This window comes from Pituophis catenifer, unplaced genomic scaffold (assembly GCF_029215685.1).
Source record: "Pituophis catenifer annectens isolate HBS135680 unplaced genomic scaffold, rPitCat1.0.hap2 SCAF_5, whole genome shotgun sequence".
NCBI classification, from domain to species: domain Eukaryota; kingdom Metazoa; phylum Chordata; class Lepidosauria; order Squamata; family Colubridae; genus Pituophis; species Pituophis catenifer.
This window is the reverse complement of record NW_027256885.1, coordinates 70,629,594-70,643,208: the sequence shown is the minus strand read 5'-3', so window position 1 is coordinate 70,643,208 and position 13,615 is coordinate 70,629,594.

Below are 13,615 nucleotides of genomic sequence, written 5' to 3'. Positions count from 1 at the left end.
CCAAGTATGAGGAGCCGCTCCATGCTCAGGGCCACAATAAAACTAAGAGTGTCTAGGTGATCCCCCAATTGCATCTCGATTGGTTTGGTCACAAAACTGGCTGGGACCCCTTCTGCCACCGATCCGTCTAACTGACAGAATGCAATGGGCCTTCTCAACGCTTTTAGCCTTAGGCCCATCTTCTCCACCACGTCTGGGCTGATTATGCACCTGGTGCATCCAGAGTCTAGGAGGGCTGGCACCTGCCCATGGGCCCCGGTGGATGGCACCCTTAAATCTACGGGGATGATCATGGGGCCCCCATAGTGACTCACCAGGTTGTCATCATTGTAGGAATCGGTGTCAGTATCGCTGTCGTCCGTGATGGTCAGAGTTCCCAACTCACCCTGTTTCCGGGGAGGGAACTCAATGACTTCTCCTTTCAGAGCCGGCTCGCAGGTTTTTGCAGGTGCTTTATCAGCCTTCTTCCCTCCGGGGGCGGTCGCTTTGGGTGCTGGCTTGGAGAAGCACTCAGCGGCTCGGTGCCCCTCCTTTCCACATTTGAAACACGCGGAAGATTTTGGCTTGGGCCCTGTCTTCCTCACTGTTGCCTTTGGCGCCCCCTTGTGGAATGAGGAGGATGACTGATCCCAGGCGCGGCCACCACAGATCCGGCTTCGGGCCAGATCGATCTCCACATCCGCTGCTACTACGTACCAGCTCTGCAGATCTTCGGGGACCCCCCCGTGCCCAGCAATCTTTGTAGATGTCCTCATTCAATCCATCTTTATAATTCTCTAATAGGGCCACTTCTGACCACCCTCTCATGAAGGGTGCCAGCTTGCGGAACTCCTGGGTGTACTCCGCCACCGATCTCTGGCCCTGGTGAATGCCCTTCATTCTGATTCTCGCCTTTCGCTCAGCTAGGGGGTCCTCAAAACGCGTTCTGAGGGCTCTCATAAATTGGTCGTAATTTCTCAGCAGGGGGGAGTTGTTATTGTGAAGGCCCACCATCCATTCAGCTGCCACTCCCTCTAGGGCTTTGGTAACGCACCTCACTTGTGCCGCATCCGACAAGAAATCCTCCCCCCAGTCCTGCATATGGTTCCACACTTGGGTCAGGAAAAACCCCAAGGTCTTCAGATCGCCTCCAAACTTTTCTGATATGGGGGGGATTTTTGGCTTTCTTTGCCTCTGGGGTGGAGGCTGTAATGCCGGGGGCCCCTGGACTGCTGCATCTCTCGCCTGAGCTCCGGAGGCTTGAGATGTTCCTTCCCCAGCTTGCTCTTCCTCTCCCCCACAAGCAGCAGCCTCTGGTTCATCCCTGGGGCGGTCTCCCCTCTTTTCAGCTGGGTAAACATACCTTTCTCAGCTTCTGCGGCTTTCTTCAGCGTCTTTCAGAAGTTGCAGAGCCTGGGTGACCATGAAGCTTTCTTTCTGCTCCTGCATCCATGAAGATTCTCCCTTTCAGGGTCTGGTGCTTGTTACTCCTTGGGGGGTCCTTTCCAATTCCGGTAGCCTCCCTACTCCCAACGACCATCTGGCTCGCTCTGGTTCCTCTCCCAGTCGTAAATTTGCCATCCAGTCTGAGGTTCCTCCCCCCTCCCCGGGTGGAGGGATGAAACTGTAGAGCCAGCAGCTCCCATCTGGTCCTGGTCACTGTCTTGATCAGACATTGTTTGTTCAGCCCCCTCGGTAGTTATCCGGGATGACTGTTAAAAAGAGATCTTGCTTAATGTCAGGTGTGCCTCCTTTCAATACTCAAGAAAGAAAACCCCCGACTACATTTTCATAGAGAAAGGTACTTTTACTGAGTATGAACTGAATGCAACCATAGAAAAGCAAGATCTGAAGCATAGGCACGAAAATCACATATAGAAAGCATCCCCTCCCAACTGTCCAGCATAAATCATCCAATCCACAGGTCCTCCAGCACGCTTCCCCCCCCAAGAATCCCCCTAGCTCCCCCTCCCCCGTTTCCATGGCAGCCGAGCAAGTAAGCATCGAAAGAGCGGAGGCTGACAAAAACTTTTTTTCAAATAAAAAAACCCCCAACTTTCACACTTTACACACTTTACACACAAACAACACAAAAGCAACACAACTGGCTCATACACAATGCAAAAGCAGCTGGACTTCACACAAAATGGCCCCTGCAACAAGCAGGAACCTCCCAGAGCCACAAAGAGCTCAAAAACCAACTTTCACACTTTACACACAAAGAACACAAAGCTGCATAACTTTGTTTTGTGTGTAAAGTGTGTTTTGTGTGTAAAGTGTGATAGTTGGTTTTTGAGATCTTTGTGGCTCTGGAAGGTTCCTGTTTGTTGCAGGGGCCATTGTGTGTGCTTTTACATTGTGTGAGTCAGTTGATGTAAAAGCACACAAAATGTCCCCTGCAGCAACAAGCAGGAACCTCACAGTCACAAAGAGCTCAAAAAACCAACTATCACACTTTACACACAAAATGTCAAATACAGCTTTGTGAGATGTTGTGTGTTTGTGTAGTGAGTGTGAAACACTACAGAAACACACAAAATGTCAGAAAGCTGCACAAATCTAAAAATATAAAAGCAGCTAAATTTAAAACTTCCTGAATTTTAAATGGTTATTTCCTAAAAAAAAATTCCTAAAAAACCTCCAATTAACTATTTTTTTTAAAGCAAAAAAACCGAAAACCACTTTTTTTTTTTATTTGATTTATATGCCGCCCTTCTCCGGAGACTCAGGGTGGCTTACAATGTGCTAAGCAATAGCCTTCATCCTTTTGTATATTTATACAAAGTCAGCTTATTGCCCCCACAACTGGGTCCTCAATTTACCTACCTTAGAAAGGATGGAAGGCTGAGTCAACCTTGAGCCTGGCGAGATTCGAACCTGCAGTAATTGCAGGCAGCTGGTCTTAATAACAGGGTGCTTTAGACCACTGTACTACCAAGGCTCTTACTTACCCACTTACTTACCCAATTGAAGGCACAAGGCAGGCAGGCAGGCAGAGAGATTCAGTTGCTCGCCGATGAGATGGATTGCACGCAGCCATGGGATTGCAGCAGGCGAAGCAAGTCAGGCGTTGCAATCAGCGGCTCAGGATTTGGTCCGAAGAACGAAGGTAAGCAAGCTGGAGGCTGGGGGGAAGGTGGGTAGTTAGCTAGGCGGCTTAGCCAGGCCAGGCAGGCGAGCCCGGGGACCTGAGGGGGGGTGGCACGCTAGGCCGCAACCGATCCTCAGCGGCTCCGCAAACTACGTGAGCCCGGGGATTGGGGGGGCACGTTAGGCCGCAACTGGCAATGCTTACCTCTTTGAGTGAGCAGCTGTTGGTGAGGTGTCTGAGAGAGCGGACATCGGCAAAGCAAGTAGCTGGGCTGTGAGGCAAAGGGGAACTTATTTATTTATTTATTTATTTATTTTATTGAATTTCTATACCGCCCTACTCCCGAAGGACTCAGGGCGGTGCACAGCCATGAAATAAAACACATAGATATACAAAATTTAAAATCGAATAAAATGAATTAAATAAATTTGGCTGAATTAATACCCATAATTTAAAATACCCATATTTTATATAGGCTGGGGGTGGGGTGGGTGGGCTGGAAGCACCGAGCCGAGCAGCCGGAAGCGGCAAGCGGGTGACCGGGTGACCAGGCAGGCGTGGGCAGGGTCACCAGGGATGATTGCTACCAGTTCGGCGAACCGATGCCAATCATCCCTACTTGTTCGCCCGAACTGGTCTGAACTGGTAGGATTTCACCCCTGGCTGCTGGCCAGAGAGCCGCTCCAGGGGCAGGAGCCCTCCTTGCAGCAAAATCCAAGCCTGAGTGACAGGGAGAGAACTGCAGTTTTGCAGGTGTCCCGATGTCTCTTCTCCACCACTGGCAGGGACCTTCTGCCACCTCCCACTGCTTTCTGCATTTAACCTTGGAGCTGCCCGGGTGAGGGCAGCCTACTGCATCCCGGCCCGGCTGCATCCCCCGCACAGCAATCCCAGCACCAGCCACCACCACCGCCTCCACCACCACCACCGCTGGAGAATAATAGAGCTAAGAATCTGTGGGCATTTCAGATCCAGAAGGACAGGCGGGCATTAGATAATCAACCAGACACTGTAGTAGTAGACAAATTAAAAGACAAAGACCAGAAGAGCTCAGGAGGCCAGGCAAGCAGGGTGAGGCAAGGTGCCCCTTGATGTGAGTGACTTTGAGTTGGCCACACCCATCCAGTCACATGACCACCCAGCCACACCCACCCAGCCGGTCATTAGGGCAGAGAACCAGTTGTTAAATTATTTGAATCCCAACACTGAACATGCATCTAGAGAAAGCATAGACATACTGTCCAGTAAGGAGAGGTCTGTCATTTAGGCACAGGACAAAGACTAATGTGAATAGCATTCAGGAGCAGAAGTTGGGGGTATTTTTTTTCCAGAATGGTTCATTTGCTAGTTCTAGGGCATAGGAAGGAACATCTCAAGGCAGATTTTATGCAGCTTTATATTGTCAGAAGAAATTTCCCCAGTTCATTTTCCCAGCTGGGAAGATGTCACCGACGTTGAGAAAGAAATTTACACAGAAGCAAGCTGCCAGAAAGCAGGTTTCTTTAATTCAGGAAGGCAAGAAAAGTAGTGACACAGCTCGAGCATTCCTGGCTTTCAAGCCGAGTGGCATGGTAAATTTATGGATTTTTATACCCATTTTCCCTTTTAAGTTTGTGTGGTTTGATGAGATTTTGTGTGTGCCTTTAGTTAAAGTGATTGCCCTGAGTTCTGTCTACCTGCCTTAATGGTTTAATCCTGTTCCTGCACCTTTGTTTTTGCTATCCTGGGGTTAATCTTGTCAGAGAAGCGTAAAGGGGTAATTCTTTTTAAAAAAAAAATTTTTTTTTTTTATTTTTCTACAAACATATTGTGTGAACAGCGCGGAACCAGAGTGTCTTACATTTTAGTACAGATAATACAATATTCTTCATATTTAATAAAACTGACAATCTTATAACCGTTTAGTAATGTTAGGTTCAGCTTGTAGCTTACCCCTAACTTGTTGGTCAGGCAATATATCTGTTTCTTTAAGAAACAACTGAGCCACGTAATCAGGGTTTGCTGAACCCTGTAATTAGGCTACAGTGCATACATAAGCAGCGCAGAGAAGCGTTCTTTGTTCCTGATTGTTCCTGTTGCTTCCTGCGTCTTTCTGCTGATTGGTGTTAGACTGGATTGGTATATGGTACTGTATACCGAGAGTTACTAAAGTCTGTTTGCTTTGGTAAAGGAAGATACTTACTGGACTGATATTACTGTTTATGACCTTGGACTGCTTTATCTACACCGAGACTGCTTATTATCTTGTATATAAAGTATTTTTCTCACACGAGCTGCACGTTTATCTCCTTCCCTGTGTGTTTCTGCTCTGCTCGTTGCACAAGCAACAAATACTTTTTACACACACCCTAACAAGTAATATTATACATTTTGTTAAATTATAATCTTTCCTTAATTATTCAATATTTCAATATATTATTTTTTATGCCAGTCTCCATATTCTTAATATCAATCCTTTTGCTACAAATACAATACCAATAATCATATTTGTTATATTTAAAAAGCTTATATAGTTCTAATAGTAATATACAGATTTAGATTGAATTATAATCTACCATTATTTGTCCCCTTTCTAATATTTTTTATTATGCCACTGTCATATTTTTTAAAAATATCCCCTTTCTAATCATATTTTTACAAATAAGCAATATTCATTTTAGTTGTATTTAACAAATTATACAATTCCAATAATAATAATACATTTAAACTTCCATTATTATTTTATTCAATAATCCAACGTATTACTTTCATGCCAATCACATTCTCAATGTCCTTCCCTTTACTACAAATAGAATAGTAATAATAGTATTTGTTACATTTTCATTTTTCATTTTTTTTCATTTTATTAAATTTGTATACCGCCCTACTCCCGAAGGACTCAGGGCGGTGAACAGGCACAAAATAAAACACATAAATACGAAAGTTAAAACATGATTAAAACCTAATTAAATAATTTTTGCCCGAGACAATTTAAAACTCCCAATAATTTAAAACAAATTAAAATTTGAGTTTAAAAATTTAAAAGAAGGGGAAAAAATTAGGCCAGGCCGGCCTGCTGGAATAGGAGTGTCTTCAAAGCACAGCGGAAAGTGCGCAGATCCGGGATCCTCCGTATCTCCGGGGGGAGCTCGTTCCAGATAGTAGGTGCCCCCACAGAGAAGGCTCTCCCCCTAGGGGCCGCCAGTCGACATTGTTTGGCTGACGGCACCTGGATGAGCCCCTCTCTATGAGAGCGTACCGACCGGTGGGAGGCTGTTTGTGGTAGTAGGCGGTCCCGTAAGTAGCCAGGTCCTAAGCCATGGAGCGCTCTAAAGGTGGTAACCAAAACCTTGAAGTGCACCCGGAAGACCACCGGGAGCCAGTGCAGCTCGCGCAGGAGAGGTGTCACATGGGAGCGCCATGTTGCTCCCATAACCACCCGCGCGGCCACACTCTGCGCCAGTTGGAGCCTCCGGGTGCTCCTCAAGGGGAGCCCCATGTAGAGAGTGTTACAATAGTCCAGGCGGGAGGTAACGAGGGCATGAGTGACTGTGTGTAGGGAGTCCCAATCCAGAAAGGGACGCAACTGGCGGATCAGGCGAACCTGATGAAAGATCCTCCCGGTCACGGCCATCAAGTGCTCTTCTAAAGACAGCCGTGAGTCCAGGAGGACGCCCAAGTTGCGAGCCCTCTCTGTGGGGGCCAGCGATTCGCCCCCAATAGTCAGCGATGGCACTAGCTGACTATATCGGGACGTCGGAAACCACAGCCACTCGGTCTTGGATGGGTTGAGCCTGAGCCTGTTCCTCCCCATCCAGATCCGCACGGCCTCCAGACACCGAGACATCACTTCAAGGGCATCGTTGGGGTGGTCTGGGGTGGAGATGTACAGCTGGGTGTCATCAGCGTACTGGTGGTACTTCACCCCGAAACCACGGATGATCTCACCCAGCGGCTTTACATAAATGTTGAACAAAAGGGGCGAGAGGACCGACCCTTGTGGCACCCCACATATGAGGGGCCTTGGGGTCGACCTCTGCCCCCCTGCCAACACAGACTGCAACCGGCCGGAGAGAAAGGAGGAGAACCACCGTAGTACAGTGCCTCCCACCCCTAACTCTTCCAACCGGTGCAGCATGATACCATGGTCGATGGTATCAAAAGCCGCTGAGAGGTCTAACAGGACCAGGACAGAGGAGCACCCCCTGTCCCGAGCCCTCCAGAGATCATCAACCAACGCGACCAATGCCGTTTCCGTGCTGTACCCGGGTCTGAAACCCGACTGGAACGGATCCAGATACGTCGTCTCATCCAGGTGCTGGGGAAGCTGTTGCGCAACCACACTCTCAACAACCTTCACCACAAAATGAAGTTTGGAGACCGGACGATAATTAACCAACATTGCCGGGTCCAGGGAAGGCTTCTTGAGGAGAGGCCTCACCACCGCCTCTTTCAAGGCGGCGGGGAAGACACCCTCACCCAATGAAGCATTTATAATCCCCTGGAGCCAGCCTCGCATCACCTCCCGGGAAGCCAGCACTAACCAGGAAGGACACGGGTCCAATAAACAAGTGGTCGTGTTCAGTCTGCCCAGAATCCTGTCCACGTCCTCAGGGGTCACAGGATCAAACTCATCCCAGATAACATTCTCAAGACCTGCCCCAGTCCCTCCCCCTGAGACTACCCAGTCGGAGTCCAGATCTTCCCGAATCTGAGTGATTTTGTCATACAGATACTGAACAAAATCCTCGGCTCTACCCTCCAAGGGGGTCCTCCCGCGCTTCCTGGTGGAGCAGGGAGCGAGTCACCCTAAACAGGGCAGCCGGGCGGTTATCTGATGACGCAATAAGAGCAGCAAAATAACTACATTTCGCTGCTTTTATTGCCACTAGGTACTTCCTAATATGGGATCTTACCAGTGTCCGGTCAGATTCAGAAAGACTGGCCCTCCAACTACTCTCTAGGCGTCTTTTCTGGCACTTCAACTCCCTCAGCTCCTCAGTGAACCAAGGAGCCAAATGAGATCGGCGCCGGGTCAGAGGCCGCAAAGGCACGACCCGATCCAGAGCTCCAGCGGCCGCCTTGTCCCAGGCGGCCACTAGGTCTCCAATCGAGGTGTGTGCCAGAGCCTCAGGAAATGGCCCAAGCTCCATCTGGAACCTATCAGGTTCTATCAGGCGCCTGGGGTGGAACCATCTTACCGGGTCCGCCTCCCTGCGGCAGAGTGCAGCGGTTCGAAGGTCGAGACGAAGGAGAGAGTGATCTGACCATGACAAGGGCTCGGTGACTATATCCCCTATCTCAAGATCACTCAGCCACTGTCCAGAGACAAAAACCAGATCCAGCGTGTTTCCCCCCGTGTGGGTAGGGCCATGAATTAACTGGGTCAGGTCCATGGCTGTCATGGAAGCCATGAACTCCCGAGCCACCTCAGACGCCTCACCCACGGACGGCAGGTTGAAATCCCCCATGACCATAAGCCTGGGGGTATCAACTGCCACCGCGGCAGTGACGTTGAGTAGCTCGGGCAGGGCTGTTTAACAAACTTATATAGTTATACTGAAAATACCCATATTTATATTAAATTATAACCTTCAATTTTTACTTATTCAATATTTCTGTATGTTATTTTTGTATCCCTCCCCATTTTGTTCAAACATATTCAAAATTGCCAACAATAAGAATCTAGATTCCCAATTCACTTTGAATATATATATTACATTCATCCCCCTTTCTCTCACTTCCAACCATATTTTAACTTGTCACACTATTATTTTTAAAAAATATTCCCTTTTTTTACCCATCATCTCTCACTGTCTTTAAAGCTTTGATTTTCCATTTCTTAGCTTGTGTTCCATATTCCTCTCTTGGATTTTCCCTACCTACTTCTGCTACTTGGCCAATCCTCTTAAATATTTCTCCTTTCTTTGCCCTATTCCATTGTCTGAGTTTCAAATTATCTACTCTTACCCCTGTTTCTCTCCCAAAAAAGTCTTTCTGCAGTTCCAGTTCCTGTTTAACTTCCCTTGAAATACTCTCCCCTTGGTTTGCTTCATCAATCATTCTTATTTTTATTTTTCTCTCCTTTTTGTTGTGTCTTCTTACTTGTTGTTTTGTCTGTTCTGCTTTTCCAGATATTCTTTCAGTTAGCTCCTCCTCCTGAGTGTCCTGATTTCTCCTTATCTTTTGTGTTATAGTTTCCAGCTTTTCATCTATTCTCTGCATTTTATTCATGATCTCCTCACATTTTCTTGTCAAAGTGCCTTTAATACCCTGAATTAGTGATGCTATTTCTTCCCAAATTCCACTCATTTTTTTTATTTGTACTTGTTTGTTTCTTTTTATCCAACAATCCAATCTTATTTTCCAACCTAAAATCACTTCTCAGATGATTCAATATCCAATGTCCAAGAGTCTTTGTATCCCAAAATTAAATCAATCCGTTCCCCTAGTAATCCAAAAGTGGAACCTTCATAGGACCCTCTGCCAAGTTTGTCTTATTATGAAGCTTTTAGGGGTCTTTTTGATAATAAAGTATTTTGTGAGGGATCTCACGAAGAACGATGGTTCGTTGAGGGCACTTCCAAGAAAAGGTCAGCACGCAAGGATGCAATCAAATTAAGTCTTTATTTAGAAGTAAAAGTAGAGTAAAATAAGTTCCCAGGCATGGAGGCATCCATGCCTGGATTGAGCCCATGGATCAGTCCCATAGGAGAGTACAACAAGAGCAGGGAAAAAAGGGAAAAGGGGTAAAAGCAGGGAGCAGGCCCTGTGCAGGGGTTCTTATAGGGGCCCCTGGCCCCTCCCTTACCAATGTGTGAGGGGGCCAGAGGACCATTAACTATCCCCAATGGGGCTGCAGGAGCTGGAGCCCCTTGACCCACCAGTGGGATCAAAGGTGCCTCTTTGCCCCCATCTGGTGACCTTTGAAGAGACTGCCATGGCTGGCACAAAACACCTAACAATTCCCCTTCTTGCCAGCCAATGACAGGTGACGGTGAATATGTCTGAGAGGGCGAGCAGGTGTCCTGCCACCTCTCCTGTTCTTTAATGGGCAGCTCCTGGATATCAGAGAAAGTCTTTGGGGTGACCACGACGCTGTTGACGGATGCGACGTACCCAATGTTAATTCTCTTAGGTGGGACCCCCTTGTTGGACCACTTTGACCTTCTGACCTCCTGCCACTCACCACCCTTTTCCTCTGCGGGTTCCTCGCCGACTGCCTGTTCACGACCAGGATGTGAAGGCCCTCGGTCCCAGGCGTTGGGCATCATGGGCCTCTGAAGCGTCGCTGGAGGCGAAGAGTCAGGTGAAGATGGCGTGTCTTCCCCCTCAGGACTGGACGGCTCATCCTCCTCATCTGGACCAGGTAGGCTGACCTCTTTGTCCTGTTCCTCACTCTCGTTGGTGGCAGGGTCTGTGGTTGTCTCAGGCGGTGTCATGGTTGGTGCGGCTTTGCTGGGCCGGTTGATGTATGGGCCCAGATCATTTGAGTGGTTCTGGGTCCAATTGGAGTCCTCCTCGAAGGAGGCAGATTGGGAGGTCACAGTCCTGCCCCCTTCTCCCAGGAATCGGTAGGCCTTGGAGCCAGGGGCATAGCCCAAGAACCTCAGTCTCTGGGAGACGGATCTCCCCTTGTTCCGCAGCTGCTTGGGGATGTGCACCCAAGCGTAGGAGCCAAACACACGCAAGTGTCCCAAACTTGGCTTCCTACCGTGGACCAGAAAATATGGGGTCTGGTTCACAACGCTGTTCCAGGTGCGGTTCAGGGTGTAGTTGGGGTAGTGTACCGCCTCCGCCCAGTACGATTCCGCAACCCCAGCATCCGCAATCAGGCTGCGCACCATGGTCTGCAGAATGCCGTTACGTTTTTCTGACACACCGTTCTGCGCAGGTGTAAAAGGCGCTGTACGAAAATGATGTATGCCCTTATGTCTTACCCAGTCCTGGAACTTTCGGGACATGAACTCAGCCCCACGGTCGCTCTGCAGCTGTGCGATCTTGGTCTTGTACTGAGTTTCCACGTAGTTGTACAATGATTTTATGGCATCAAAGGCTTCAGACTTTTCCATGAGGGTATACACATGGCCATACCTCGAGAAATCATCAACTGCAGTGAGGAAATACTGCCTCTTTCCTAGGGACGGTGTAAATGGCCCAACCAAATCAACATGTATTAATTGATATGGGTATTGAGTTTTACGCAGTGACACCTTAGGTATTGGGGCAGCCTTCCTCTTTGCCCTCTGGGCAATGTCGAAGGTGTATTACACAGTCCAGAAACACCTCACAATCCTGGAGATGAATCCCCTCAGTGAATTCCCCCATCTTTTTAACCACTGGGAAGCTCGCATGGCCTAACCTCCGATGTAAGAGGTGGGCACATTTAGTATGGAGCGGCTTTCCCACTGACACCCCCTTGGCTCTGGTTGCCTTGGGCGGTGCTGGCACCTTAGGCCCTTCTTTGGGCTTACCTGCCTTAGGTGCCTGCTGAGGCTCGGGTTTCTTGCCCGCATTGGCCTTGGAAGGCCGTGGTGCTGGTTGAGGCGGCGTGGGTGGAACTGCCTCAGTCTTGTGCATCTTTGACAGCCTGGGAGCTGGCTGTGGAGCCTTTCTCTCTCTCTGCACGCAGGCCCCTTCTGGGGTGGCACCCTGTGAGCTGTTTCCTGTGGCTGGGTACTCGGGGGAGAAATATGGCAAACCATTTATAATGGTAACATTCCCAATGACCCTTTTGTCTTGAGTGACATGACCTCCCCCTTTGCGAAACAATACCTCCACCCTGCCACCATCACATAGCTTGGTTATGCTTAACAGGTTATTGGCTATAGAGGGAGCGTGTAATACACCTTCGACATTGCCCAGCCCTGGTACAGAGACAGTGCCCTCCCCAACAACCAAAGCATTGTTACCATTTGCAACCTTAACAGAGGAGTTAATTCTCCTTAACCTCTTAAAGCCTTGCCTCAAGTTAGCAATGTGAGATGAAGCCCCAGAGTCCAGTAACCAGAGGCCAGTAGGGCCATCAGCTTTTGTGGCAGGGGTGAGGTAACTAGTATACACAAAATTGCCCTTAGCACCACCTTTGCCCCCGCCAGGCCCCCTTCTCTGCCCCCTGCCCCTTCCTTGATTGGAACCACGCTTAGGTCCTTGCTGGTAATGGGGGCAGTCCTTCTTCAGATGCTCCTCAGAGCCACAGATGAAACACTTGGGTAGAGCGTTAACCTGCTCTGAACTCTGGTGCCTTCTGTTGATGCGATGAGTTATGGCCCTGGTGTACTCTCCCGCATCTCTACGCCTCCTGTCTTCCTCATTGAGCCTCCCTGTGAGGTAGGACAGAGTCATGGCTTCCTTTCTGGTTCCCTCTAGCGAGACAATAAAATTGCCCCAACTTTAGTCCAGGGATGCCAGAATGACAGCGATCATGTTGGCCTCAGTCACGGGGTAGTCCCTGAGCACCAGCTCTGCCCTGAGTGCCTTCAACTTTCCCAGGTGCTCAGCCATGCTAGCCCCAAATTTTAGCTTGGTGTTATAGAACTCCGTTGTGAATCTTGTGGTGGAGCCCAAGCTATCACTATTAAATAAGCTATATAACAACCCCCAAATTTCACCAGCTGTGAGCCCATCTGGAATGCTAGGGTACAATTTAGCATCCAGTGAGCTCAGTAGAGTGGTATAGGCTTTCCTGTGGTACCACTCTTCTTGAGGTCCCCAAGGGAAAGGTGGGGGGTCTAAAACCATTTCTAGGGTCCCCTCTTTTAAGAGACATACCTGTATCTCTTTATTCCATATGTTAAAATTTTCCCCTCCCAGATGTAATTTTTCAAAATTATTTGGTAGAACAGACACAGCTGGGGCAGAAAATGCTGATGTATTTTGCTGTCCTTGGTATCTCTTCTTAGGTTCCATTGAAGTAAATGGGAGAGGGATCCCTCTGCTGGCCGGTGTAGGTATTTTTCTCTGATTATTTTTCTCCTTTTCAGATGGGGCCAACTAAGCATGCTCAGAACTCAGTCCAGCCCAGGAGCCGACGGGAGCGGACCTCTCTCTCTGTGCTTTAGAGCCAGGCCTGGGCCCAGGCCTGTGGAGCTCTGAAGAGTCTTCTGGAAGTCCCCCTGGTACTGGAACACTTACCAGGGGGCGAAGGTTGCAGGATGGGGCTGGAAAAGCCCGAAAATGCTGAAGATCGCCTGGAGGGGCCCACCGCTGGTCCTGAAGACTCCGGAGGAGGCAGCCATCTTGGGAGGCGGGAGGCTCAGCTGGAGGCCCCCTGAAGTCATCCAGGTGAGTCCTCCGTTGCCTCAGTGGGGGTGTTGGGAAGGCTGGAGCCCCCAGGGGTTCTTCTGGGGCTCTCTGGAGGACTGGGTCCTGGCTGGGGGGCTCCGGACTGGACGCGCCCCCCCTCGCTGGTCCCCTGGGGGTGTTGAGGGAGGCTGGCTGCCCCCGAGGTTGAGGCCGCAGTCATCGTGGCCTCCAGGGCTGCGACCAGGACTTGGATTGCAGCCCTGATGCCTGCTGCAGCAGGAGTGGCTGGGCAGACTTCGAGCCTTGCCTGGTGGGGGGGGG